Raw genomic sequence first — 27,520 nt, forward strand, 5'->3', positions numbered from 1 at the left:
ACTAAGTTGGAATGCCTCGTATAAAGATCCTCTACATCACTCAAGTTTATTGTTACTTTAACTAAGTGAACTAAAGCTACCACACCCAATTAATTACTGAAGACGCTTATCAACAAAATGCAGAACATGTCGTACATGGCTCGTGGCGTGCAAAAATAAAAATAAATAACAAGGCGACACGATCAATTCGCGGAACGTACACATCATGTTGATTATATTCACCGTTGAGCACGCGATTCCACAATAAGATTAATCGTTTTTGTCCATATGCGACGACGATGCGCCTCGGATGAGTTATGGAAAGTTGTGCATGATCTTTATATCGTTATTTACTTTTACTTCCGTCGTCACTATCCCACTGCTAGGCATGGATCTTCTCTCAGAGTGAGAGGAGTTTAAGCCATAGTCCACTACGCTACTCCAGTTGAGATTAATAGACTTGACAGACTAAGGCACTATGACATCTACGAGTATATTATTTAAAGAACTCTAAAACTATAGGTTTCCTCACGATGTTTTCTTGAACATTTGCGCAAGTGATAATTAACATCTTATACAGAGGTGCATATCTAGGAATCGAACCTCAGACCCTCGGTTAAGCCAAATTTCCAACCTAGGCTTTCACTGCTATTGAGACGTCAAATTTCAAACCCTTAGACTATCACTGCTTTTCTTCACCTTTCCCTTACATCTCCCTAAAATATGGGCTCACGTACCCTTACCAAATGAACGTATGCACTAAGTGTAAACACACATTAATCTTCCGCCGTTCCTTTGTGCACAAAAAATAGAAGGCCCTACGCTTCCAATAATTCACGTTCATGCAACAACGACAAATTGCAAAAGTTACGCTACTGCAGAATGTATCAAGGAGATCAATTTTGGCGGGTGATGTATTGGGAGTGTGTTTGGGTACATCCCCAGGTAAATGCAAAGATTAGATTATGTTTAAGTATAGATTAGGTTGGGATAGTTGAGATTTTTAGTAGTAACAGTACGGAAGCAGCAACAGTAGTTAGCGTTTTATAAGTGCAAAAGAACATACTAATGGACATTTGTAATTAACACCGTGCAAAATTATTATTTTTTTTTGTTCCCGAGAGGGAAACCTTCAAAAGGTACCCGATGCCGTGGGAGCGCCACAGGGTTATGTGGGGCTCTTACCACACTAAAACCTCCCCGGTGGCCGTCCTCAGCGCTGCGTAGAGGACTCCGGGATCTCCAAAGGAACGTAACCGGAGTCCTCTTAGCGCGTTGCCCCGTCGGGCTCTGCCCAGGTGAGCTTAGCGCTCGCCGTACCATCTGGTGCGTACGACGGTATGCGACCACACCTACCGCCGTCCTTCCCGGGGCCGTTGGCCGGGCGGTTCGAGCTCCCCCTCTTGCCACCCACGACCACAGAAGCCCCCTTTTGAGTCGCCTCTGACGACAGGCAGGGGATACCGTAGCCCTATTCCTGTCTCGGAAATACAGGGATAAGATGCTTTGCTACCTCTGAGGACTAAATTTGAACGCCTTTGTACGATTTCTCTTTAAAGTAAAACAAACTGCACTTAGCACTGTTATTATGTCAGGAATACGTGTAGCGGTGATGCCTCCATAGTCTAATCAAAATTAAAATCATTATGTTCAGGAAGCTTCATTACGCTTTATTAAGTAACAGTAAATCTCAATTTGAATAATCTCCTTTAAACATTAATAAACGATGCGTTAATACGATTACATGAATTATGTTTTAATAACGCTAAATTGAATTTACGTGTAATTTTGTACAACACAAAAACAAGGTATTGTTACCTTAAAGAATAATTAAGAAACTTTGTCTTATTTAACGTTACCTCTGACCGCACCTCTGATTTGTCGAAATTATGTGCGTATTAGAAATTAATTATCACTTGCTAAAACGGTGAAAGAAAACATAGTGAGTAAACCCGCATACCTGAGAGATTTATGAAAAAAAAAAGAATCTCAAAGGCATGTAAAGTCTATCAATACGCACTTGGCCAGCGCGGTGGACTATGGCCTAATCCTTCTCATTCTGAGAGGAGACCCGTGCCCAGCAGTGGGACACTAATGGGTTGATGATGATGATGATTATGATGAATTATTTTGATATTATTTAGGAGTACATTTGGATGTTGCCTCTTACAATATAAGTCTAGTAATCTTGTAATAGTAAATAGTAGTAGTAAGCAGTGCGTATGTTTATATAATGGTAAAAACTATGTATAAATATAAATTAAACACATGAACACACGATATAGGGTTATGTATAAGAAAAACGACAAAAAAATTAAATGCCTTCGTGGATCTTGTACTTCAATATGTGTACGTATACGTCGTATACATAACAGGAATGCAGAATGAGGACAGACAATGTAAATAACATAAAAATATTACTAACAGGTATACAATCCCTGTACGTATATTTATATTTTTTGTACTACGAGTATGATCCACAAAGATCTATTAATTGAACAATATACATAACCTTTGACACAAAAATGTAACATTAAAAAGCAAATATTCATACAAGAACATAAAAGAAATAATATTTTTTGTAATTTACACTTATTCAAACGCATTTTTAAAGCACGATATTTCAACATCTAATGGCACAAAACAATACTTCCGACACATATTAAAACAAAATAATGTTTTAATTTGTTAACCAGTTTCCTCAGAAAAGTTATGATAAAAATCTACTAAGCACACAAAGTGAATAGTTGTGTCAACTGCAAAACACAGTCAGTGCATGGTCTCTACGAATTGCGCAGAACGGAAGCTTTAGCTACGCTTGTCCGCGTCATATGAATTGCCCTCTTTATCTTGTTGAGAATTTTAAAACAAACTTCATAATTTAATGCAGTTTTCGCGAAACAGTACTGTAATATGAGCTTGGATTTTAAATTTTGCTTTCTATAACGAAATTAGTACGATACATAAAAATATGTATTTTTGGCTATACCATACTTTAAAAGCAGATAATTTGTAAGCTTCAAAATAATTTGAGGTCAAAAGTCTGTAGTAGATATGAAATAAGTTTTACGTCATTATTGAACACGTCATAACATAGACCTACAACGTCATGTCGAAAAAAATCTAAATGTATGCTCTATAAAGTTTATATGCTTATGCGCCATAGAAAAAGATTAAAACTTGAAGATTCCACATGTCAGACACCTAAATCTAATTTACATGCGTACCCTGGACGAGCAATGAACCCAGGCACTGGACTGATTGACCACACATTAGTGTAGTAATCTTTAGCCCTCATAGATGCATGAGTAATGTAGGTAATAAAAAATAGATTAGTATTAATACTGACATAAAAAGTATTCCCATTCAGTCGGGCAGTTTTCGCACTGTCAATACAGTTATCTATTCAGTTGACACACATTCGGTCATCCATCATCGCCGTTCAATTCAATCGGGGATCAGCTTAGCCTTTAGAACGTCCATATAAAAATTTTCGCCGTCCATGGAGTAAAGATATAGACTCCGAAACGTGATTAATCTTTTATAAGGAATATGGTTGTCGCGTCGTAAAGGCATAGTTTAGTGGTATGATATTCGGTCTCCGGAAGTGCCTGTATGTGTGTATAAAACATGAATTATTACTTACTTTAAAGTCAAAGAAAAAAAGGAAGAACTTTATTTGAGAGGTATAGTCCGATTCATAATTAGGTGTCCAAAATGTAAACAAAGGTGTTGACCTATCAAGAAAATATGTGTCAAATGGCAGTTTCTTATTTTTGACAATATTAAATTAATACATCGATAATAAAATAATAATCTAAATAAATTAAAATCAATTCACATTTCCCAATATTTATATAAACTAAATTTCATTTCATACAGTAATAATAATAAAAAACAAGATTTATGTGACAAAATTAAATTGTGATAATGGTCACACAATCGGCATCCAAAACATTTTTTGTGCCGCTATTTTTAAGTTTCGTAGTTGATATTATTCTTTTTCGTGATCGTGATCGAACTCGAATTTTTTCTAGTTTTCATAGCGCGTTTTTTTAAATTGTGTGCAGTTATTAAGTTTTTGTTTTATGTTGTATTTTGTGAAACTTTTCGTTTCTTGTTGATTTGTTAAGGTTTGCAATACCTGTCATCGAATTTTGACAATGACATTTCTTTGTTTACATTTTGGACACCTAATTATGAATCAGACTATAGCTATAAAATTTTCTAAGTTATCATCGTCAAAATATTACTCTTCATGTTCATTCTTAGGCATCTTGATTTCCTCAAAAGCTTTTCCTTCGCCGTTAACCGCTTTCTACACTCACAGCACTAGGATACCCTGTATCGTGGGTGTCACGGACACACACAGAGACAAATACACACACAACACACCAAGACCCAGAAACAGAAACCTAAATTCATCATTTAGATTTCTGTCTGGCCGGGGATCGAACCCGGGACCCTCTGCACGTCAGACCGGTATCCGCCACACGGGTCGTGAATTCAGTCGTTAAAGCAGATGATAGTAATTTCTGGATAATTGGATTATAATCAGATTTTTTTCTGATTCTATGAGCGCAGTCGTGCTCAAAAGTGAGACAGTAATGAGTTGATAATCAAGTATTCATAGTGGTATGCGGGGCAAAAGGCTGTACGTTAATTGACTTCGACTGTACGGTGACTGACTTGGACAGCATTCTGATGGACATCGCTTGTTAATGCTGCGACGTGGCGCCACATATAGAGAACAACATTATTTCCAATTGTAGTTTTATATAAAGTGTTCTCATAGCAATTATACGTACGAGTGGAGAGTTCGTTTAGTTGTCGAAATTCGATCACAATTTCTCTACTTAAAAAAAACACAAGCTCATTAATAGTTAGTGAACAAAAAAGAGAAGATGGAACTGACCTGAATCTTTGCCTATTAATGTAAAGAACTCAATTCTTCTCACTCATTGAGTATGCTGGTGCTCAAAAGTGAGGTAATAATGGATTGATAATCAAGTATCCATCGCGGTACCTATGCGAGGCAAAAGGCTGTACCATAATTGACTTCGACTGTACGGTGACTGACTCGGACCACATTCTGATGGACAGCGCTTGTTTAAGCTTCGGCGTGGCGCCTCATATTCACAACAACATTATTCACATTTATAGCGTTATATTTTTAAATAAATGTGAAGTCTATTTAGTTACTAAATCTATGTCGCAATATTAAAAATATATATTTTTGTCGTATTCCTTTGAAACTATACAATCGCGTAAAATTCCGATGACAAAACAATAGTTTGGTACAATGCTACTATTAAATACATTTAGTTCTGGGTTAGTTAGATTTATTTTGACGAATTCAATATAAAACCTGGTGAACATGAAATGAGGCATTATTGAATTTATTGACATTTTATTTATTAATTACTAGCTGACCCGGCAAACGTTGTGTTGCCATATAAATAAAAAAAATGTTAAGGGTGAACAACCCTTATCAGTTAGGGTTATGAAAAATAGATAGTAGCCGATTCTGAGACCTACTGAATATGCATATAAAATTTGGTGAAAATCGGTAAAGCCTTTACGGAGGAGTACGGTAACTAACATTGTGTCACGAGAATTTTATATATAACATATAATTCAGTTTTATTTTCATGTAGAGTGATTTATTCACATAATTAGTATTTTTTCTAGCAGGCAATATCAAATTGTGTTATCAATAATATACTATTAATTATCAACCCATTACTGACCCACTGCTGGGCACGGGTCTCCTCTCAAATTGAGAAGAATTAGGCTATAGTTTACCGCGCTAACCAATTACGAATTGGTAAACTTCACATACCATTGAGAACATTTTTATTTTTAAAATCTCTCAAGGTTTTAAGATTTCTCGATACTTTTCTTCACCATTAAGCAAATGATAATAATACGTATATAACTTTGAAAATCAGAAATGCGTGAATAATATACCACATTACTACAATTCACTTGTCTTCAGCCAAGCGTAAGTAATCTGCCCAAACATACAGACATACCTATTGAACCTTCTCGTAAACTTATCTCCCACAAATTACGATTATGTCACAACTTCGAACATTACGGCATTATTAAATTTGTAACTCTACATTAAGTAGAGTGGTGACGTAGTATATTATTTTGGATTCAATATATTTATGATAATGTACCTCTTTACGGCACACGTTAATATACAGGGTGAATCTCCATAAAGTGCACATATTGAAACAGGTAAAATTAAACCGCATTTTGTCGACAAAAAAAATATAAAAAGAATTAAAAAAAAATTTTCATTATTTTTTTTATATTTTTTGTCGACAAAATGCGGTTTAATTTTACCTGTTTCAATATGTGCACTTTATGGAGATTCACCTGTATAGAAGTATTTATTTACTCTTTATTGACCATGTTAAAAACATTGTGGTACAAAAGGCGGACTTAATGCTAAATAGCATTTAGCAAGTAGACTTAATTTGAAGAGCTTCCAACGGAATATGACATGCGGCTTTCTAAAAAAGCGCAAAAACACTTTTTTTTATATTTTTTATGAAATTTATAATTTAATTTGCTACTGCAAACGAGCATGCTATCCATCTGATAGTAAATGGCTACTGGCTCCCATGTAAACATACATATTTGTGTAATAAACCTCACATAATGTAAGAGTCCTACCTAAGGTTGTAATGTGTGTAGGACTCATAGTTGTTGTCCCTGTAGTTCCGGGACCAGAATAGGGCTACGGTATCCCCTGCCTGTCGTAAGAGGCGACTAAAAGGGGCTTTCGGGGTTACGGGCGGCAAGAGTGGGAGCTCGAACCGCCTGGCTAGCGACCCCGGGAAGGACGACGGTATGTGTGGTCGCATTCCGTCGTATACACCAGACGGTGTGGTGACACAAAGTCACCTGGGCGGAGCCCGACGGGGCAGTGCGCTGAGAGGACTCCGGTCGCGTTCCTTTGGAGATCCCGGAGTCCTCTACGCGGCGCCGAGGACGACCACCAGGGGGGTTTTAGTGCGGTAAAAGTCCCACATAACCCCGTGTCGCTCCCACGGCACCGGGTACCTTTTGAAGGTTTCCCCCTCGAAAAGAAAAAAAAAAAAAAGAAAAAGGACTCATAGTTGTATAAGTTAGGTTAAGCTTAGTATCCTAATACTAAGAGTTACAATAAAGTCATCAAATCAACAAGACGCCTCTCAATCCCTCACGAACCTGCTTTAACACTACATGGCGACCCTGCCAGGCAACAGATGCAACCCCTGAGGAATAAATGGGAACGCCTCGGAAAAGAATATCTTCCTTGCCACACTAAAATTGATAATATACTTACAACAATTATTGTGTAATAATTCTTTGTCTCTCCTTTTTATGTGGGTTGTAGCATCCACTTAATAAAAAAAATCTTATTATACGCCTATAAATAAATAAATTGTTTACCAATAATAAATATAAATGACGCACCACTTCAAAACAGTTGTTTTCTTTTTCAAAGGAAATTTATTATTGAAGCAATGGAATTTGATTTCAAGCCACAAACTTCAAAGTTCACCTTTAAATTTCGTTTCCCTTTGTTCTATTGCGTAAAAATAAACGTCCAATGATATATCTTATCATATCTTATATAGGTAAACAGGAGATCAAACATTTATATGATTTGAAAAAATAAACAATTCCTATAATAGATACCTAATCATTATGGATTCCAATAAGATTCTTTGATGCGAATGTTAATGCTACATAAAATTTTGCAATGCAAAGAAAAGATTTGATAGAAGATTTAGGGAACTTAGATTGTCATTATTTTGTAATTTTTTGAATTATTTAATAGTATATAAAAAAACTCCTTTTTAAAGTATTTGGCTGAATAGCTGCAATTGTTATGTGAAAAAGGGAATAATGAAGATTAGAGAAAAAAAGAGAACTGTCGATGATAAAAAAGGTGTCCTGTGGTGAAAAAATAGTTAATTGTATTAAAAAGGAAGGAATATAATATGTTAAAAGAAGTATACATTATAGAAGAGAAACAATTGTACGGTGAGAGAAATAAATATATGTGTTCAAAAGTATTTCATTACCAGATCTTTTTAATTATTTGGTGTTAATCACACATTTTTTTGCTGTAAGTGACTTTTCTGTTCTGCTGTCATAGATTAGTAAAGATTACTCACGCCTAACAAGAAAATGTACCCAGTTTTGAGAATTAAAATAGTTACGTAAAAAAATTTTGCCACGTCTCCATGTTAAAATGTCCCTAAAATATTTGAAATAATTATTTATTTATTACGTAAATTACGCAATTATTACGTAAATTAGTTATTTATTCGTAAATTTTCTCTAAAAATATTTTTATTTGTCAAGGATTCGAAAAAAAGAACTTACTAAAATAAGCCATTTGTGGCTTCATTCAATTTCAAGGCGGCGAAGTATCTTTACTAATCTATGTCTGCTGTAAGTGAACTTTTATACTGACATTAATTAAAAATAAAAGAAAAACGAAAGATATCACAGTAATATCTTCAAAAGTGTGTTCAGATAACATCAATTTCTGACCTTAAATGTATTCTGAGAATCTCAGAAAACATATTTTGTATATTTCAATTGTTAAAAATACATTTTTCAAAACTGCAACTGCCTTATCTTGGACATTACTAAATGTTTATTAAACTAAATTCGACAGATCAAGAACGACGCGACCACACTACAAACGGTAATATAAATTAAACAGATCGAAAATGACGCGACCACACATACAAAACTCCACTTGTCACTTAGAACGACGTGTGTAAAAGAGAATTCGAATTTAAAAATTAACTCCCGACCACACTCATTTAGGACGGCAAATGGCATTTTAAATTCCATACGCGAACAAGACAAATATAGTTTTATTGTTACTGCAATGAGTTTTCGAGGACTTACAAGTTAACGTTATTGCTACACTTAAATGTTATTGAAATGCGTTGATCTCGACGTAGTACGTTACAGCAAGTTAAATAACATAACTATTAGCGTGACATTGCCTTGTCTTTCTAAGTCTTGAAAGTCAAACTCTTTTCATTATGTTTTTCCTAACCGTATGAGACATATGAAAGTGATATGAAAATCATGTATTTTACGCAGTGCGTGAAATTGATATAAGTATTGACATTTCTGAAAACGTCGCGAGATTCTAAATCAAACTATAATTTCATACAAAAAATAATGTTAAGTATTAATTAATTATTTATTAAAAGCTGGTTTTAATTCATTGAAGTTCATACCATCATCTAACAGTGTAACATGTAACGGTATTTTATATGAATAAACTGATTAAACGATAGTTTTCACTATTTCTCTGCGGTCATGATATTATTTTCAAGATTGGGTTGATAGAGCATCATGGAAACCGCAATTTGATACAGTAGGTCGATAAGTCTATAAAATATCCCTTGCACTTTTTTATTATTTAGGAGTAGCAAATGAGCATGCAGTCCACCTGATGGTAAGTGGCTACTACCGCCCATGGATATCTATAATCAACCCCAGATAGGATTAGATATTCCTACCTGAGGTCGGCCAAAGATGCGCCGCAACCCCTGAGGATTAAGCTGGAACGCCTCGGAAAAGTAAGTCTCCCTTACCACACCCTTCAAAACGGAACACAGCAGCGCCGAACACTGCTGTTATTAGGCCGAAATAGGTGTAGTGGTGGTGTCGCCGGAGTCAAATCACAAAGTGTTCTACCACCTTCAAAACATATCACGGCAGAAAAAAATAGTAAACGCAAAATTCGGACATGCCTGCTCGAACACACATATTTAAAAATACAACTTAAAACAATTCAATACATGCAATAACGAATGGAGAAAAGAGGTGATACATATCGCTCACCTTCAGCTTTTTAAATTATTAAAGTGTCATAAGATGATATCATAATGTTGATTACATTGATGTTCTCGCTTGATGAAGACGGACTGCATCATAAATCGTATTGCGATGCGCATGATTCTGACAGTTTACACCGACACGCTTAAGGCCGGCCCTGGCAAGCTCCAAAGGGTGTGTTTACATAGGTACAAACCACATACCGATTCCAATCCGTATTACAAATAAGTGTATAACAATACATTTCATGTTTTTTGACTAACGTCGCGAACATTATGATGTGTTTTTTTTATTCACAGTTCTAAATTTTAATATGTGTTCCTTAGTTTTTGCTAGTCGTTGAAAATACGTCGATTCTAACTTGGAACTAGCGTCAAATTAAAACGTAATTGTGTAAGATAAACAGTTATTTAATAGTGAAAATAGCAGTAAAAGTATCAATGTCAATAGTCCGAGATTAAAAAGTCACTAAAAGTAAATTAAAGTAAATACTTTTTGGCAAAATAAAAAGTTGAAAAAGCCCGTCTCTCCATGTCGTGGCTGCGTCAATATGCTATCGGTAAATGTCCATCACATGAACGTACCCTAAAAATAATTTGTACTCGTCGATAAATTCTTTAGTACACTCAATTTGTGCGCAATAAATTGTTTAAAATTGACGGTGAGAGCAAGCATTCTCTTGTTATTTCGTAACATGTTGTTATTTAAATATAAGTAGATATATTTTTGATGAACATGCAGTTTACTTGACGGTAACTACCGCTCATGGACATTTTTTTTATTGGTTAACCTAACGATTACGCAGGCGTGCTACCTGATGGAAAGTAGTTAACGCCGCCTTTGGACATTTGCAACTCCAGAGGAGTCGCCAATGCGTCGCCAGCTTTGAAGGAGAGCTCTTTTTGCACCTTTTTCGAAGAGTCCCACGCCATAGCGCTCCGGAAACACCTTAGGAGGAAGCTCATTCCACATCTTGCACGTTCGTGGCAAGAACGTCCGTGCAAATCGAACCGTGTAGGACCACCATGAGTCTAGCTGATGTGGATGGAACTTCATCCTTCGGCCACCTCAAAAATTGTCACAAAGAGACAATTTTGTCATACAATAAAATTATGTTAAGGAACAATTTTCAAGAACAAAAGATATATTGAGAATCAATTAACACATCCTCAATAATCTTCTCTTGTTAAAGGACATTAACATTGCAAATGAGAATCGGACAAACGTGATTCATTAAACAATTTATAGGATAACATGTTTTTACATTTAATTATCGCTTTCATCGGCTGGATTTTGGTGGTAATGAGAATTGGGAGCCGTATTCAACCTGATCGTAAGTAAGATAGAGGATTTAAGATACAATCAGTCGAAAATTAAGACTTAAAAACATACATTTCATTTGCAACGTATGGACAGCATTCAATGTTAATTAAGCACGGTGCGAAATAATTAAACGCTTTTGCCTTAAGCAGTGGTAAGAGCTGTTGTATTTTGGTTTGACGGGCTGTTGAAAGAAAAGTATGACTTTAGGTAAGAATGCAATCTTATTAAACGTTAGTTACAGATGTCCATGGACGGCAATGGTCTTTATCAGATGGACATGGAAAAAATAAGCGAGCACCCACGCTTATTTTTTCAAAAAAATGCAAAGGCAATATTTTTTCTCATTTTTTTCTATATTTAGACTTACAACTGTGTACATCACCTTCACGTTTATAATTCTGGTTGTTAATGAAAAACTAACATGTGTTATTAAATAACTTTATCAGCATACATATGATCAGGTTCTATCCAAAATGAACGGTGAATAAGTATTCCATCATAGTGGTCGAAAATTGAATTGTAATGCTAACGAAATGTTAAATATTACTCAAAGTTATATATTACAATAATTTTTTATATTAATATCATATTAACACATTTAAAACATTTTAACCAGCTTATTAATAAAACTGAATTCTCATAATTTATTCATATCAGTCATGCAATAAATGTGTATTGTCACTTGTACAAACACATAATAACCGTGTAATGCAAAACCAAATATAATTTATTGAAATGTCGGCCATCTCCAAGATTATTATGCATGCATGCATGCAATCCTCGCTGTATTCTCTGAATGAGACGCCGTAACTCATCATCATGTTTATGCATGAGTTAATTAAGAAGACATCACATTTGTTACATTGTTCTCGTGGCAACAATGGTGTCGATGGACCAATTCATTTCTCTTCTGTGTACAGTTTTAATTCAGAGCAAATGAGGGGTAGAGCACGAAACGTTGTCAATATTGTTTTCGTAACGATATCGTGAAACGATAAGATAGCCGGGTGACTTGATGGGATGTAATTACCGCCGTTTGTGGACATTTGAAACACCAGAAGAACTTGTGGAGGGCTTTGAAGGACTTTGTGCACGTTTTCAAAGAGCCCATATCATAGAACTCTGGGAATACTTACTTCAGGAAAAAGTTAATTTGCACATTAAGTGATCAAACAACTGTGCAAATTTTAATCGTTTGTTAATTTAATTTGGACTTCTACGATAGGATACTTCCCATTTATGCGAATTATACAATCACTTGCTATAACGGTGAAGGAAAACATCGTAAAAAATCTAAATACCTAAAACACTTGTTCCAAACTCTTAAAAGTATGTGAAATCTGCAAATCCGGAAAATGCCCTAAATCCTTCTCGTAATGAGAGAAGTTCCGTACCCAGCAGTGGGACAATAATGCATTAATGATAATAAATGATATCAATGTTTATATAAGCCTATATAATATTAATAGCATCAAAAAAGAAGATTTTTCCAATTGTTTTCTCGTTTTTTCTTTGCTTGATCCAAATAAAAAGAAAAAGAACGTTCGTATGTTTTACGAACTCAGTAATCCGTGCTTATCCTACAAGACGTGAAATCCGTCTGTTCCAGGCGCCGCTGAATCAACAGAATTGCCAAAATTAAATAGAAATCTTCTATGTGGAATTATAACTAAGAATAGCGTCCAATTTCGTGGCCCCCGATTTGTTTGCTAATGAAATTACGTTAGGAATGTAATTTCAACCAAATCTCTATTACATGAGATTCATAGTTACGTGATGATAATACTTAGTAAATGTAATTTGACTGTTTCAAGAAAATCACAATTACGATTCGAACTTATTAGATTAGTGAAAGAATAATAATTATGCAAAAATTAAAAAAAAATTCTAATCGTGTTAGGCTTATTACGAGTACATTATGATTTATTTTATCACGTAAGACCAAATACAACAAACCCAGAATAGAATAGAGCCCAGTGACAGACGGAATAATAGCGGACGTTTAGTAATAGGGTCCCATTTTTCCCTTTGGATGCAGAATCCTAAAATTGTCTTTTAAATTATTAATAGCTAATAAGAGTTTATAAATCAAATAAGCATTAATCCCAACTCGAAATTATAAACATTGAAAATGTAAAAACAATGTGAGCCGTCACGGGACGCCTGGCAGATGTGAAACATCGACATTATTTTGTAAAAGTAATATGCAGAAAAGAACATATTGTGACAGGAACTAAATATGTCATAATGATAAAATAAAATATTACGATTTTTGCGCATGGCGACGCGTCGCCACACCGTACATACTACTGCATATAGACTGTATATATATACCATCGTATAGCGTGGCGACGGCATGCGTCGCCACGCCAGAAATCGGTTTTACGTGCGGCTATACATGTTTCACATCAACAATGTAACAATTAAAGAAATATTAAATATAAAATTCAACAGTCGAAAATTTCACCCAATTAAGACGGCTCGGCAGTAAAAACGAAACGATTCCCTTCACAGCCTTTTCGGGAACACTGACTTAATTACGAACTTCCAGACGCACTCGGATTCATGTAGTGAATGTTGCTTTATTTTTATGATTATTGTCTAATCTTGAAGGTGGTAGAACCCTTTGTGGTTCGACTCCGGCGGCACCACCGCCACACCTATTTTTACCTAATAGTTCCGTTTTTAAGGGTGTGGTAAGGGAGACATACTTTTCCGAGACATTCCAGCTTAGCCCTCAGTGGTAGCGGCGCATCTGTGGCCGACCTCAGGTAGGAATATCTCTATCGGGGGTTGATTACAGATGTCCATGGGCAGTAGCCACTTACCATCAGGTGGACTGCATGCTCGTCTGCTACTCCTATATTATAAAACAATATATATTATCGTCTACTAAAAGTTAATTAGTAAACCACCAACTTTGTGAATATTTGCACATAAGATCGAGTGCCTTTAATCGTTATTTAGTGGTGAGCAAGAAATGAGAGCCACGTGCCGCTGAGAAGATCTTAAAAAAAAAAAAAAAAAACGCTTTCTACACTCACAGCCCCACACTAGGATTCCCTGTATCGTGGGTGCTATGGACACACACAGAGACAAATACACAAACACCCAGACCCAGAAACAGAAATCTAAATTCATCATTTAGAAATCTGTCTGGCCGGGGATCGAACCCGGGACCCTCTGCGCGTCAGACCGGCATGGTGACCGCTCCACCACGCGGGTCGTCAAATCTTAGTTCACTGTATTAACATATCAGAAATTTCATCAATGTGATGAAGAATCTTAATATCGCCATTCTGAGAAACTAATAATCATAATCGTTGAATATCATTAATTATCATAATTAATAGGAGCATACTTCATGTTTTAGATCGCAATACGACCTTAGCACTGTATAAGTACATAATATACTATCAATAGAGATTAAACTATATTATGTTCTCATAAATATGTTTTATAAGGCAATAATAATAGACATTAAAGAAATGGTAGAATAATTTAAGGAATGATACATTAAAATCAAAAGAAATCAATAAAGGCTCTTTGCATAAACATAAAGACTAGACGATATGCATATTATTAGTTTTTTGTAAATATTAGTATGTTTCAACCATATTAAAGCTAAATGAACAATATCAGCATTTAAAATGAAGTTAAACTACTGCCCAATCAGAATTCAAAAATAGAATTTTGATTAATATAAAGAGACAATTTGACGTCATCCATGCCGTACGGATGTTGCATATTAAATGGCGCTCTTTGAAACCGTACTCGGCCCTAACGATACATTGGACATAAATAACGGCTCTTCTAGAATTCCTTATAAATGCGTCTTTGAGCTGCTTTGCTCTCTTTTTAAGCCACGAAAATTAATTTTGATTTAATGTTTAGGATGCGCGATTGCTATTATAAATGACTGTGTGATTTTAAATCGGTAAAACATTTAAAATTTATTACAGTAGTTTGTATTGAGTAGTATTTTAATATTTTGGTGTATTCATTATGAATACAGTGTAATATTTTATAGCCGTGTCGCGGTTTATGACTGATTTATATGTCATATTTACTAGCTAAGTAGGAAACAGGAACCCAATAAAGATTTTTCATAGTTTTTAAATGTATGTCTCGGTTCAAAGATTGATTGGCTGTAATGATTTTATAGGTGTTCTGTTATTTTTGTGATGGTATTCATAAGACTATTATTTAAGCGTAGGACATTTTTCTTGTCACACAGGTATATTCATGCACATGCGTGTCCCACCCGTACGCATATGTAATCAGCTGCAGTTCTTCGCAATACGCGTGTGGCACGCATGCCTGGAAATGTATGAAACGATAGGATGCAAGTAGTAGTTTGAAGACGGTAGAACCCTCTGTAGTTTGACTCCGGCGGCACTACCACCGCACCTTTTTCTGCTTAATAACAGTAGTTTTAAGCACTACTCTGTTCCGGTTTGAAGGGTGTAAGGGGGACATACTTTTCCGAAACATTTCAGCTTAGTCCTCAGGGATGGCGGCGCATCTATGCCTGACCTCAGGTAGGTAACTAATCTTATCTGGGGTTGATTACAGATGTCCACGGCAGTATCCACTGTCATGCCACTATCTGCTACTCCTATAATAAAAAGGTAGGCTAGCAACCACCGACCAGATCCACATGCGAATACAAAACCGGGTAATATAAACTATGCCCTTATTGTATATAATAAATACATGAACGTACCTGAATATGTATAGTGTACTCAGCACCTACAATGATAACAAACTATAAATAAGACGTATTTTTCAACATCGGCAAGAGATTGGAATTTCAGATAAAAATAGAAGTATCCTACCACTATTAATTTAGAAACAATATGTTCCACACATTTTAGCGAGCGCTGAACATTAATAATTATGACGTGAATCATACGTTACGTTGTAGACATTAATATATTGATGAGTTTCACACATGAGTATTTTTGGACGAATAAATATGATTGTTTTTTGATTTAACTTCACGAACTAAAGACCACTCAATTCAATTAATGTGAGCTCACGTGTGATAAATAAGTGCATTCAGTTAATGCAATTAAGCGAAAGTCATTTTAGTTGTAAATTTGCCAACTTCCGCTCATGTTCAAAGTGATTTTGGACATCTTTATTCATATGTGGAAATTTGCACTTCCTTTACATGTACCAAAGAAAACATATTGGGATAAGTAACTGAAACACTTTAATCTGTATTAACCATTATTTATTTGTGGCCATCATTAGTACAATTATTAGTTGTGACTTTAAAATAATTTTGACGGCAAGTTATTTTTTTATTAGTGTCATAATGAATACTATCGCATATTGGCTACTATCGCATGAGCGATAGTTGCATGGGCTACCTTATCGTATTGCTGAGCAACCGACGAGTAGCATATGTTTGGTTTTATTCGATGAAAATATCAACAGCCTATTGTCTATGTGTCTCTAATGACGCATAAACTACTAAATAGTCGCCGAGCAACTTTTAACAGTCGCGTTAACAACTACTTAATCGATAAAACTACTAGTGGCTCAGGCTCTTATAGTTGCTCGTATGTAAGTATAATTTGGCGTTTAGATCGTAATTTTAACAGTGTTCCTATTTTTTTAATATTTCTAATTATATTTAATACTTTACGATGGAATAAAATGTACGTAGCTGCTATAATTTGTACCGATCTCTAACATTTTTACCTTTTACGACAGTTTTACAAATTAATCCTCGGCCGTCGGTCGGTTGTTTGACAACATGTCACATAGATTATGTTGGTCATATATTAATGTAATGCCATCTGGCAAGGGATTCCAGTTTCACAAGTTTAAAAGATAATCTTTATCTTTCGGGGTGACGGAAATGACTTCGAGCTTGAGACGTAACTTAATTATAACTGTCCTGATTAACGACAGTTCCCGATATTTTATATTTATATTTGCATGTGCGTACAGTCAGCTTCATTAATAGATGAGGTGATCAAAAATTCAATAAATACCTATACACTCAAGCGTTCATAGGTAGCTTAAACAAAACTAACACCATCATTAGATGAACATGAATTTGAAAGCGGTAGAACCCTTTGTGGTTCGACTCCGGCGGCACCACCGCCACACCTATTTCTACCTAATAACAGCAGTGTTAGGCATTGCTTTGTTCCGGTTTGAAGGGTGTGGTAAGGGAGACAGACTTTTCCGAGGCGTTCCAGCTTAGTCCTCAGTGGTAGCGGCGCATCTGTGGCCGACCTCAGGTAGGAATATCTAATCCTATCTGGGGTTGATTACAGATGTCCATGGGCGGCAGTAGCCACTTACGATCAGGTGGACGGCATGCTCGTCTGCTAATCCTATATTATAAAAAAACATCGCAAAGTGTCAAAATTAGATGAAAACTAACGCGTCAAAAGTAGCTGAAAACCGTATGTGCAAAATGGCTAACGTCACTAATATGATATGTCACTGTTCAGCAATTTATGACACTGTAGTGTTTATTTACTTTTGGGACTTTATGACGTTCATCTAATTTTGGTGCTTATTGTGTTTAGTTACTTATTTACTTATGAACGCTTGGGTGTATAGGTATTTTTGAAATCTTAATCTGTCCATCTACTTTTGGAGCTGACTGTACTTAAGCTGAATATTTTTAACGAGAATTACTTATGATTTTATTTGATGTACCATGTATCTTACTTGAGCAGTGACAGCCTAGTGGTTGAGACTCGGCCTATTAGTCGGAAGGTCCAATGTTCGAATGCCTGGCATGCACCTCTAATTTTTCAAGTTGTGTGCATTTCATAATTTATTTACTACTTACTATAACGATGAAGAAAATATCGTAAGAAAACCCGCACGTCAGTCTGTACTGTCTACCAATTCTCACTAGGCCAGCGCAGTGGACTATGATTGCAATTGTTATTATAATTGCATTCAATTAATTGATTATTTCTCGGTGATTTTTTACGATACCCATTTAATCTAATATATAAAATTCTCGTGTCAGTTTTCGTTGCCATACTCCTCCGAAACGGCTTGACCGATTTTGATGAAATTTTTTGTGCTTATCCGGTATCTATGAGAATCGGCCAACATCTATTTTTCATCCCCCTAAGTGATAAGGGTTGTTCACCCTTAACATTTTTTTGCCGGGTCAGCTAGTATATTTAGTAGTTATTATGACATTGAATTGACAATTACAGTGGGACTAGGTTGACAACTCATTCATATTATATGACTATGACTATGTCAATCAGATTATGAAGTCACACTATGACTATGTCAGTTAGACTACTATCAGTCACACTCATATTTACAATTACTGTTCTACGTTTTTCTTTCGATATGCGGATTTGGTGTTATTATTTTATCTTATCAATGGTTTGTATCTTTCGTACGGAACTTTACTCTATATCAGCTTTTCCTTAACTTAAATCTTCCTTCCTACTTTTTTCCTTTAAGCTTTAGTTGTTTAGACTGTGTACATCGTAATATAGTTCTTGTAAGAAACGTCTACATTAAATAATATTTTTATTTATTAGTACTGTTAGGTATAGAAAAAGACGTACTTAGGTACGACCGATATGAAGGCTTATTTTTTATAGGAGAATAAATTTTACAAAATTTAATAATTATTTATAATAACTAGTCATCTTCTTTCCAACGTACATATAATATAGTTATATCAACTTAAAGACATGAAATACACACTAGTAGGAACAATCGCTGTTACCGAGTCCTATAGAAAATCACTAATTACTTAAGTAATTTAGATTCATTTAAAGTAATTAGTTAACAATAAACTTATAAGCTTTAATCCAGATTAACCCAAAATAAAATTAATCAATATCAAAACCCTTTAAGTGTTCAGATAAATCGCCAAAGATATCGGTATCTGCGAATAAATAAGTAAAGACACATTTCAACCGATACCAATTTTATTATGGTTTATACATATTAATCGGCGCTTATGTCTTTAAATGTACAAGGATTAATTAGTTCATGCTATGTAAAACTCGCACTTTCTACAGAGTAGTGAAAACAAGTCTTATCTTAATTTCATCTCATGTTATATTATATTTGCTAATGATTTATTGTATTTTTCTTGTCGTACAGAAGTTCACTTTTATAATCTTATTTACAAATGGCTTAACCAGTTTATCATTTCAAGCTGACCAAGTGTTTAATTGCAAACTAAAACAAAGTATCTATATCTTAGATGTATAAAATATGTAAATTTATTTATGTTTGTCATAAACATGCAGAATAACGTTATCTTTGACGTTAAGCGATATTAGCACTGTCTCCAATTCCATCTCAAAACTAATTTCTGCAAACATAATACTCCGAACTAATACGAGCGAATATCGTATGACGTCGTGCACATATGTTTCGAAATATTAATAGTACGTAATTGTAGCGGACACGTAGCCCAGGTAAGTGAAATAATCCAACTAGGTGGAAGAGTGATTGGCCCGCGAAGGAGTTTGTGTACTAGCGGGTATGTCTCGCCGGGGCGGGTAATAGTCGAGCGAGGTACCGCGTTTACACCAGTCTCGAATGTGGAGCACGCAGCGAGCCAGCGGCGATGCCTCCGACAAAAAATCAGTGTAAGCTCTACACGAAGGCGCCGCGGTCGCGCGCTCGTTGCCAAACACGCCGGCACACGCGGGTCACACTCGATCCCAAACGCGAAGTTAACTAACTTTGACTAACTAGACGCGAGCACTGCAACTTCCTCCGAAGGGCTGAGTGACTTTAAGTGAAAAGTGTCCTTTAGTGGTCGGTGTGTAAGTTAGCAACATATGGCTGAGACGAGGTCCGGTCGTTAGTCAAGCTGATCGGTCGTGTCGTGCGATGATAGAATCACGATAGTCGAGCACGTGTGTGCCTATTGCGGCTGGAGGCTCACCGTTCACTTATTTGTCTCACACTTGCTCAGCGCAGAATATTTTTGAAACCGTATATTGGAAATGACTCACACCACCTTATACAGCTTATAAACTAGAACTACTTTAAACACTTAACATTTCACTTGTCGTACCACAAAGCTTATCAACTATTCAACGCTCGCTAAAGATAAACACGGCACTTACGGAATCCGCTATTTAAAAACACTTAGTAAAAATCACAAAACTCCATCAGCAAAAGTCAACCACAACCTAAGTTTGGCATGCACACATAGGTACATAAATACACATGTGTGACGTTAAAATCGAACGAATAAGCTAGATTTAGCAAGGATTTATTCTAAGTTATGGAGGCACTAGTCTTAACTTACACATCGTCGAGAGCTAGTTACGGGTATTGCACACACAAAGCAACATAACAAGACTCATAGAAATACGATTTTATATTAAATGTTACCGATATAAATTCAGTTGTTAAGAACTCCTTATTAAAACCTATAACGCAATCTCATACCTTATGAACGTAATTAAAAGGATTTTAATTTAAGTGTGCTTCGGAAATTTAAAGTTTCAGATACGAAAATACCAACACTACACCATTTACCATGTATATAAATCATCACTTAATCACAACAAAATAGGGACTATTCCATATTATTTGAAAAGAAAATTTCTCAGAAAAGAAAATCTATCTAACGAGTTTCTAAATGTAACAAATATTTATACCTGTTAATAATTACGTGAATAATAGTCTACGTCTTTATCTAATTAATAATTACTTTTATAACATAAACGTTTGTACGAAGGACAACGTAAGGACTTAAATAATTTGCAAAAAATCCCGAATAGGTGTATACCGTAAGTTCACAATTTCATTTAAAATACTGTCATTTAATAAATGATATATTTACTATCGAAAGTAAAATATATAACAAATTAATAGCAAATACAAATCTACACTAATATTATAAAGAGGAAAACTTTGTTTGTTGGTTGTAATAATAGGCTCAAAAACTACTGGACCGATTTTAAAAATTCTTTCACCATTCAAAAGCTACATTATCCACGAATAACATAGGATATTTTTATATGAAATATATTTGATAAATAGATTTTGAGGCGGTACCAACTTTGCCGGGTCAGCTAGTATAACATAAGGTCGATCATTTACTTTGCAAATTAATAAATTCACGTTTGCCGCACACTAAATACAGAGACCGCCTTAATTTTAGGTTTGTACTGTCAAGTAATCATAGTAATCATTATGTTGTTTATCATTCAAGCATTCACTCACGAAGATAGATCTCTTTGTGTTTTAAATAGCGGTACCATCTCCATATTAATTTAAGTTTTGTTCTGATTGGAAAGGTGTTGTAAGTCAGGATTTTTTTATATGTTAGCGAAGTATCAAATGAGCGAGCTTTCGGTATGGTAAGTGGTAATTGTAACACATGGATACCTATAATTAAACCCAGATAGGATTACACCCCTACCTGAGGTCAGCCACGGATGTTTTGCTATCCCTGAGGAATAAGGTGGAACTCCTTGTGTATGTTTCCTTTCCCATACCCTTCAAACCAGGACCAACAACACTTATTATTACTGTTTTACGGCAGTAATAGATGTCATAGCCATAAATTGGTGTCATTCGGAATTAAACCCGGATCTTCATTGTAGAAGACTGAACCGCATACAACTAAATCACTAGAACACTAATCTTATTGCTGACGTAATAACACGATAAAAACATTTTAACAAAAATAAAACCGACTTTTATACCTTTACAAATTTGAAATAGATGAAATACTAAGTACTTTAGTGCAGAGTCCTAAAGTCCTTTAGAAGTGTTGATTGATTTACATGAATAATAATGATAATAATAAAATACTTACTTGCAGAACTACAGAAATACTTTGCAGACGTATTAACTCGATAGAAACTTTTTGACAAAGATAAAACCGACTTGTATGCCATTATGCATAAATAATTATTAAATACTATTTTAGTGCAGAGTTCTAAAGTCCTTTCGAAGTAATTTACGATTGATTTACGTGGATAATAATGACAATAATAAAATATATTAATAAATCTTAGAACGCTTAACATTTGAGATATCTAAGCGGCATACTTGAAATATGTTACGTCCGATTGAATCCGATTAGACTACGAGTACTATTAATTGAACTTTACAGAGTTATTCAGACAAATAACTCATTTTCCGTCTATCCGGATAAGACCAGATAGGATTTGAAGTTATTCAGGATTGAATAACCTACAGTTCCGTAGCTTCATTTGTATTAGTAGGTATTCGAACAAAAGTCTACAAAGCTTAAGTGTCCGCTCTTTAAATATATTTATTGTATCATAACATATACGTTTTTTCTATAATATTACGGTGATGATGTACTTCTTGAGAATCCTTAATTTGATACCCACATTTGCAGTCTTAAAACAAAATGTTTTCTTAAACACTTAGGCTGTCATGACGTATCTAAAGATACGAGGAAGTTATGAATATTACATACATACAAGATACGCGCGAAAAAAAATCCTTCCTTGCACTAGGGCAATAAGGCACATTTATTTATTTTATTATTTATCCAGGAAATTCAACACCACTGTTAATACAATATTTTACTTAAAAAGTAATTACAAATGAAGATTTTTTGTACTTTTATAAGCTTTCTTTGTCTATAAAAGCTTTACACAGCTTACCTAACGACTTTCGAAGCCTTAGGGAGACTAAGGAACGGGCAAAACGCACATTTCAATTCAGGTTAATAGCATAGAGTTTACATTTAACTAAGAACTAGGATGCATACGGTGCAGTTCTGACAATATAGTGATGATAATGGTGCACATGTGAATTTGGACAAATATACATATATGAGCCAATTTTTGGCACGCAATTTTGTTCATTTTCGCGACGTGCGATATCCTGTGTATCCGAATTTTATTAAGTTATTTGGCAAACTTAAAACAATAAGCCACCTGGCATATTGGCACATGCTAAACCTTTGTTATATGCTATACCAAATTTTGCGAAATTGTAGCTACGATATTTATACAGAGATTTTATTATTTATCCAGGAAATTCAACATCACTGTTAATACAATATTTCACTTAAAAAGTAATTACAAATGAAGATTTTTTTGTATTTTTATAAGCTTTCTTTGTCTATAAAAGCTTTACACAGCTTACCTAACGACTTTCGAAGCCTTAAGGAAGACTAAGGAACGGGCAAAACGTACATTTCAATTCAGGTTAATAGCATAGAGTTTACATTAAACTAAGAACTAGGATGCATACGGTGCAGTTCTGACAATATAGTGATGATAATAGTGCACATGTGAATTTGGCCAAATATACATATGAGCCAATTTTTGGCACGCAATTTTGTTCATTTTCGCGACGTGCGATGTCGTGAATATACGAATTTGGCAAACTTAAAACAATAAGCCACCTGGTATATTGGCATATGCTAAACGTTTATTTTGTGCGTATATCAAAGTTTGCTTCCAAATTGTTTGTACCATATATACCAATAAGATTTACAAAGAAATTAAATATATAAGGGAAATTATCAAGATTTTAAAATAATAACTTTCACGTTTATCAAGATTATTTGTATTCCAAATGAAATGTAAAAAAATAACCAGATACTATCATTATAAGAAAAACATCGTGAAGAAACCTGTGCGCCTTAAGAGTCCTTTCAATTTCCTTAAAACCAAGTTGCAATAGATGCGTGAAGTCTACTAATTCATCTTATTCTAATAGAAGAATGCTACGTTGCTATTGCTGGCACGTGCAGCAGTAGCACCGCAGCATGAGTTAACGAATTGATTATTGAATTCTTAATAATATAAATGTAATTGACTACATAATTGTAATTGTATTGTACTATATTGACTAACTTATACTTAAAACGCTTAAGTATATAGATGGAATATACATATCAATAGATCCCAATAAATAAATTGAAGCAAAGCATCAGTAATAATTTTTGATTTTGATCGTAGATATCAAAACAGTTTTCTCTCTAAACTCTGAAACGTAAAACCGCAACTCTACAAAACTCCTCAATTTGCCAACTTCATACAATTTTACATTTATTTTATTTATGCAGATGTTTTATGGAACATTTAGTTTACTTCTTTTAGTAATAAAATTCTCTTACTTAAAATAAATTAAAGTTTTAATAAAACTTTGCATCAAAACAAACATGTCAGTATAATCCTGCTTATTTAGTTAATTGAACTTAGCGCTTCTTAGGTCATATATTAAGAGTATAATAGGAGCAACATACTTTTCAGACCACTCTCCATTAGGAGCTCAATTCAAAAAGTACTTAAAACTTTTCGATACACTGTGAAATCCCGACCAAATGTACGTACCATATGTGGGCAAATGGGCTCCTCTTCATTGTGACGACACGACACGGCATGGCACCGACAGTGATAGAACTTTTTTTAACTTCTCAATAGATAATGCATATATCACAATATTCACAATGTGTATGTAACAATGATGTTTTAGGGTTTCACTGTCCGAACGAAAACGATCCAACCGTAAGTCAGATCATAAAAAGAAAAAACAAAGAATTGAAAGAAATTACTTGTTAATATAAGGAAGAAAAGCACAATCGAATAACAAAAACTATTTTAAACTAAATAAAGAAGTTTTATTATTAAAGTGTGCGAAAGCATTGATGTAAAATTCCCAAGCACACTACTTACGGAAGAAACAGAAATATACCAGAAATTGCCATGTAAATGTTAATAAAAATATGGATGGTAATAAACGTCTGGATGGTGATACTCCAAATGAAACCTAGCCCTTTAAGACTTCTTTTAGAAAACAATATAATACTATCTGATGTAAAGGTAGTTTTTTCTGTTCAGTCTGTAAAGATAATCTTTCATTCTAAGAAGTTGTTCGGGCAAGTACATTAAAAAAGAAACAAATAACGAACTCTCCAATTTGTTATCTATAAATGAATATCTAAAAGAGTTTTGCTCTCCCTTTTAAAATCCAAGTACATACACTAGCAGCGTCTGTTTAGATATTAACTCTATGATACCGGTGCCGTGTCGTGTCGTCACAATAAAGAAGAGCTCAATCATGAATAGGCAATTCTGAGCATTTCTGATCACGTCTTGTCCTTTGGGTTTCGTCCAAGCGCTTTCACACATAACTTTGATTTGATGTGACTACGAAACTTTTTATTTGTGTCCGATGGATATGTTTGGGGAAGCAAGTCTTTTAATGTTTTGCGTTCAATATTTCGGAGGAATATACATTAGGAGTATTGAGTTAGATGTTGTTTCCTTAACTAATAGAAGTGCTTAGTAAGGGGTTTTAAAAGGGCCAAATAATAATAAATAAATCTTGTTTCGTTTGGGCGTCTTTTGTATTCGCATGTGTTCGCACAGTAGTCGATATTCGATTACGAGTATAATTATCGAAAATTTGAGTAATAATATGAATGTTTCCATTTTTATTTATTCGGTTTACGATCCGACTTGCATATGAATCAGTATATTTCCATTTGTTTATTTCTAAAACTAAAGCACGTAAACTAGAAAGAAATCGGACAACAAAATGAGAAAAGAGGCGCTGTTTTTGTATTTTCCTATTATTAAATAATAATTTTGTAAAACATTAAAAACAATCAAAAGATTACCGAATGCAACATAAAACGTATGACAAATTAGAATTATAATTAAAAGTAGAGCCACATATAATTATATCGATGTGTCCGAATCACTCGTTAGTAAACTCGCTTGGTACCTTTTGCGGCTTAATGATTATCTCATAAAAATATTTAATTTATTGCCGCAATAACCACTGGACGGATTGAGAGATGGTAAATAGAATTTGCAAATAAGTCCGAGGTGTGGCAGATGCTGTGTTACGACATACGCTACGTTGATATTATGCGGTTGGTTTTGTTAATTGCTTAAAATGATCAATTATTAAAGGTCATAAAACTAACCATATTAGTTCAACGAAAATTGTAAATCGCTTCTTACTTGCATATAAGGTGACTTTACGCCCTTTTTAATTATATAAATCTATTCAGTTTTTGTCTACTAAAGATCAAAATTTAGAAATCTCTAGTATGAAGAAGTTTTCAAATGACAAACTTTGATAGGCTAGACACAAGATAGATTTCTTAATAATAACAGGCGTGAATGCCACAAGAGGTGCCACAGGACTGGCAACGTATTCGTGATATGGTTTCGTTGGACCTTTCTACCTTTAGTATGAGTTTTTAGCCCTTAGCGGACTGTATCAGAACTAATTGGAAAATACGTAATGGGAACGTATGGGAAATACGTAAACAAAAACAGTCATTTTTGTAAAAACGAAAAAACTCATACTAAGAGTACTGATCTATATGGAGTCGGTTATAGATGTCTATGAGCGATACTTACCAATTACAGTCTGGGAGACTGCATGCTCATTTGCCATTACAATCTTAAAAAAAGCTAGACTTTGCCGTCATCACAGATTCTTACTAAATGTTTCGACATGTGTTACTTTCAATAAATCTTGCGGTTATCGTTTTATTATTAGCACAAAATTATCAATTAGCTATTTTGTAATTGACGATCCGAGTTGCATACTAAGTAAACCGGTCTGCCTTGCAATGATTCATCATGAACCCAATGCTGTGCCACTACTGGGCACGTGTCTCCTCTCAGAGTGAAAAGGATTTAGACCATACTCCAATTATGAACTAATAGACTTAACATATCCTTTAGAACTTTTTTTTACAAAATACGGCGTGAAGGTTTCCTCGCGATGTTTTTCTTCACTACTAAGTAACTGATCAGGATTTTTTATAAAACATATAGCTAATATGCTATGCTGCTTATGCTGCTCTAATAATTATAGTTTAAAAATTGAAAACCACGCTAAAATTGCACAAGGAAATTTGTTAATCCTGATTCCTGACGATCCTGATGAGGAGAATGGGATAATATTATAAAAATCGTGTATTGTCATCAGTTCTTAATAATTGTTTAAAAAATAAATTAATCGGACTGTTCAAAGAGAATATAAATTTAGTTCAAAGATTCAAGCTTATATAACTGTGGTAAAAAATAGGATCGTATTTCGATAAGATGAGTGTGTGAAAGATGAATTAAATAAGACATTTATTTTTATAGATTATTAAATAAAAGTTTCATTTAAAGTAGGTAAAATATTTAAACTTAATAGTTTTCGGGCTAATAATTTAACGCATGTAACTAATAATCAATCTCAGTAAATTTTTGCGTAACAATGTTAGACTTAACAATTATTGCCTCGAAATATTTCTTGATTATGATTATTACCTCCTGTTAATCAATTAAATCGAATATAGTAAAGTCACTAGACATTGTATTATATTATTTTTCTCTGATAATAACATAGTATTATT

At 34.5% G+C, this 27,520-nt stretch overlaps 1 protein-coding gene across 12 annotated transcripts in view; it reads left to right on the forward strand.

Annotated features, from left to right (window-relative positions):
* Positions 1-27,520, forward strand: part of LOC140744916 (monocarboxylate transporter 10) — a 149,235-nt gene that overhangs the window by 78,145 nt on the left and 43,570 nt on the right. For 4 of the 12 annotated variants that reach the window (XM_073076624.1, XM_073076623.1, XM_073076628.1 and 1 more), the window contains exon 1: positions 19,740-19,967. The exons of 1 other annotated variant lie outside the window; for it this stretch is intronic. The gene's annotated coding sequence lies outside the window, so the exon portion shown is untranslated. Of the gene's footprint in view, positions 1-19,739; positions 19,997-27,520 lie in introns of those variants that run through there. 7 more of the 12 variants (XM_073076625.1, XM_073076629.1, XM_073076630.1 and 4 more) reach the window with 3 other exon arrangements.

This window comes from Epargyreus clarus, unplaced genomic scaffold, assembly GCF_041222505.1.
Source record: "Epargyreus clarus isolate Ecla_fem2 unplaced genomic scaffold, WU_Ecla_fem_2.2 ptg000009l, whole genome shotgun sequence".
NCBI lineage: Eukaryota > Metazoa > Arthropoda > Insecta > Lepidoptera > Hesperiidae > Epargyreus > Epargyreus clarus.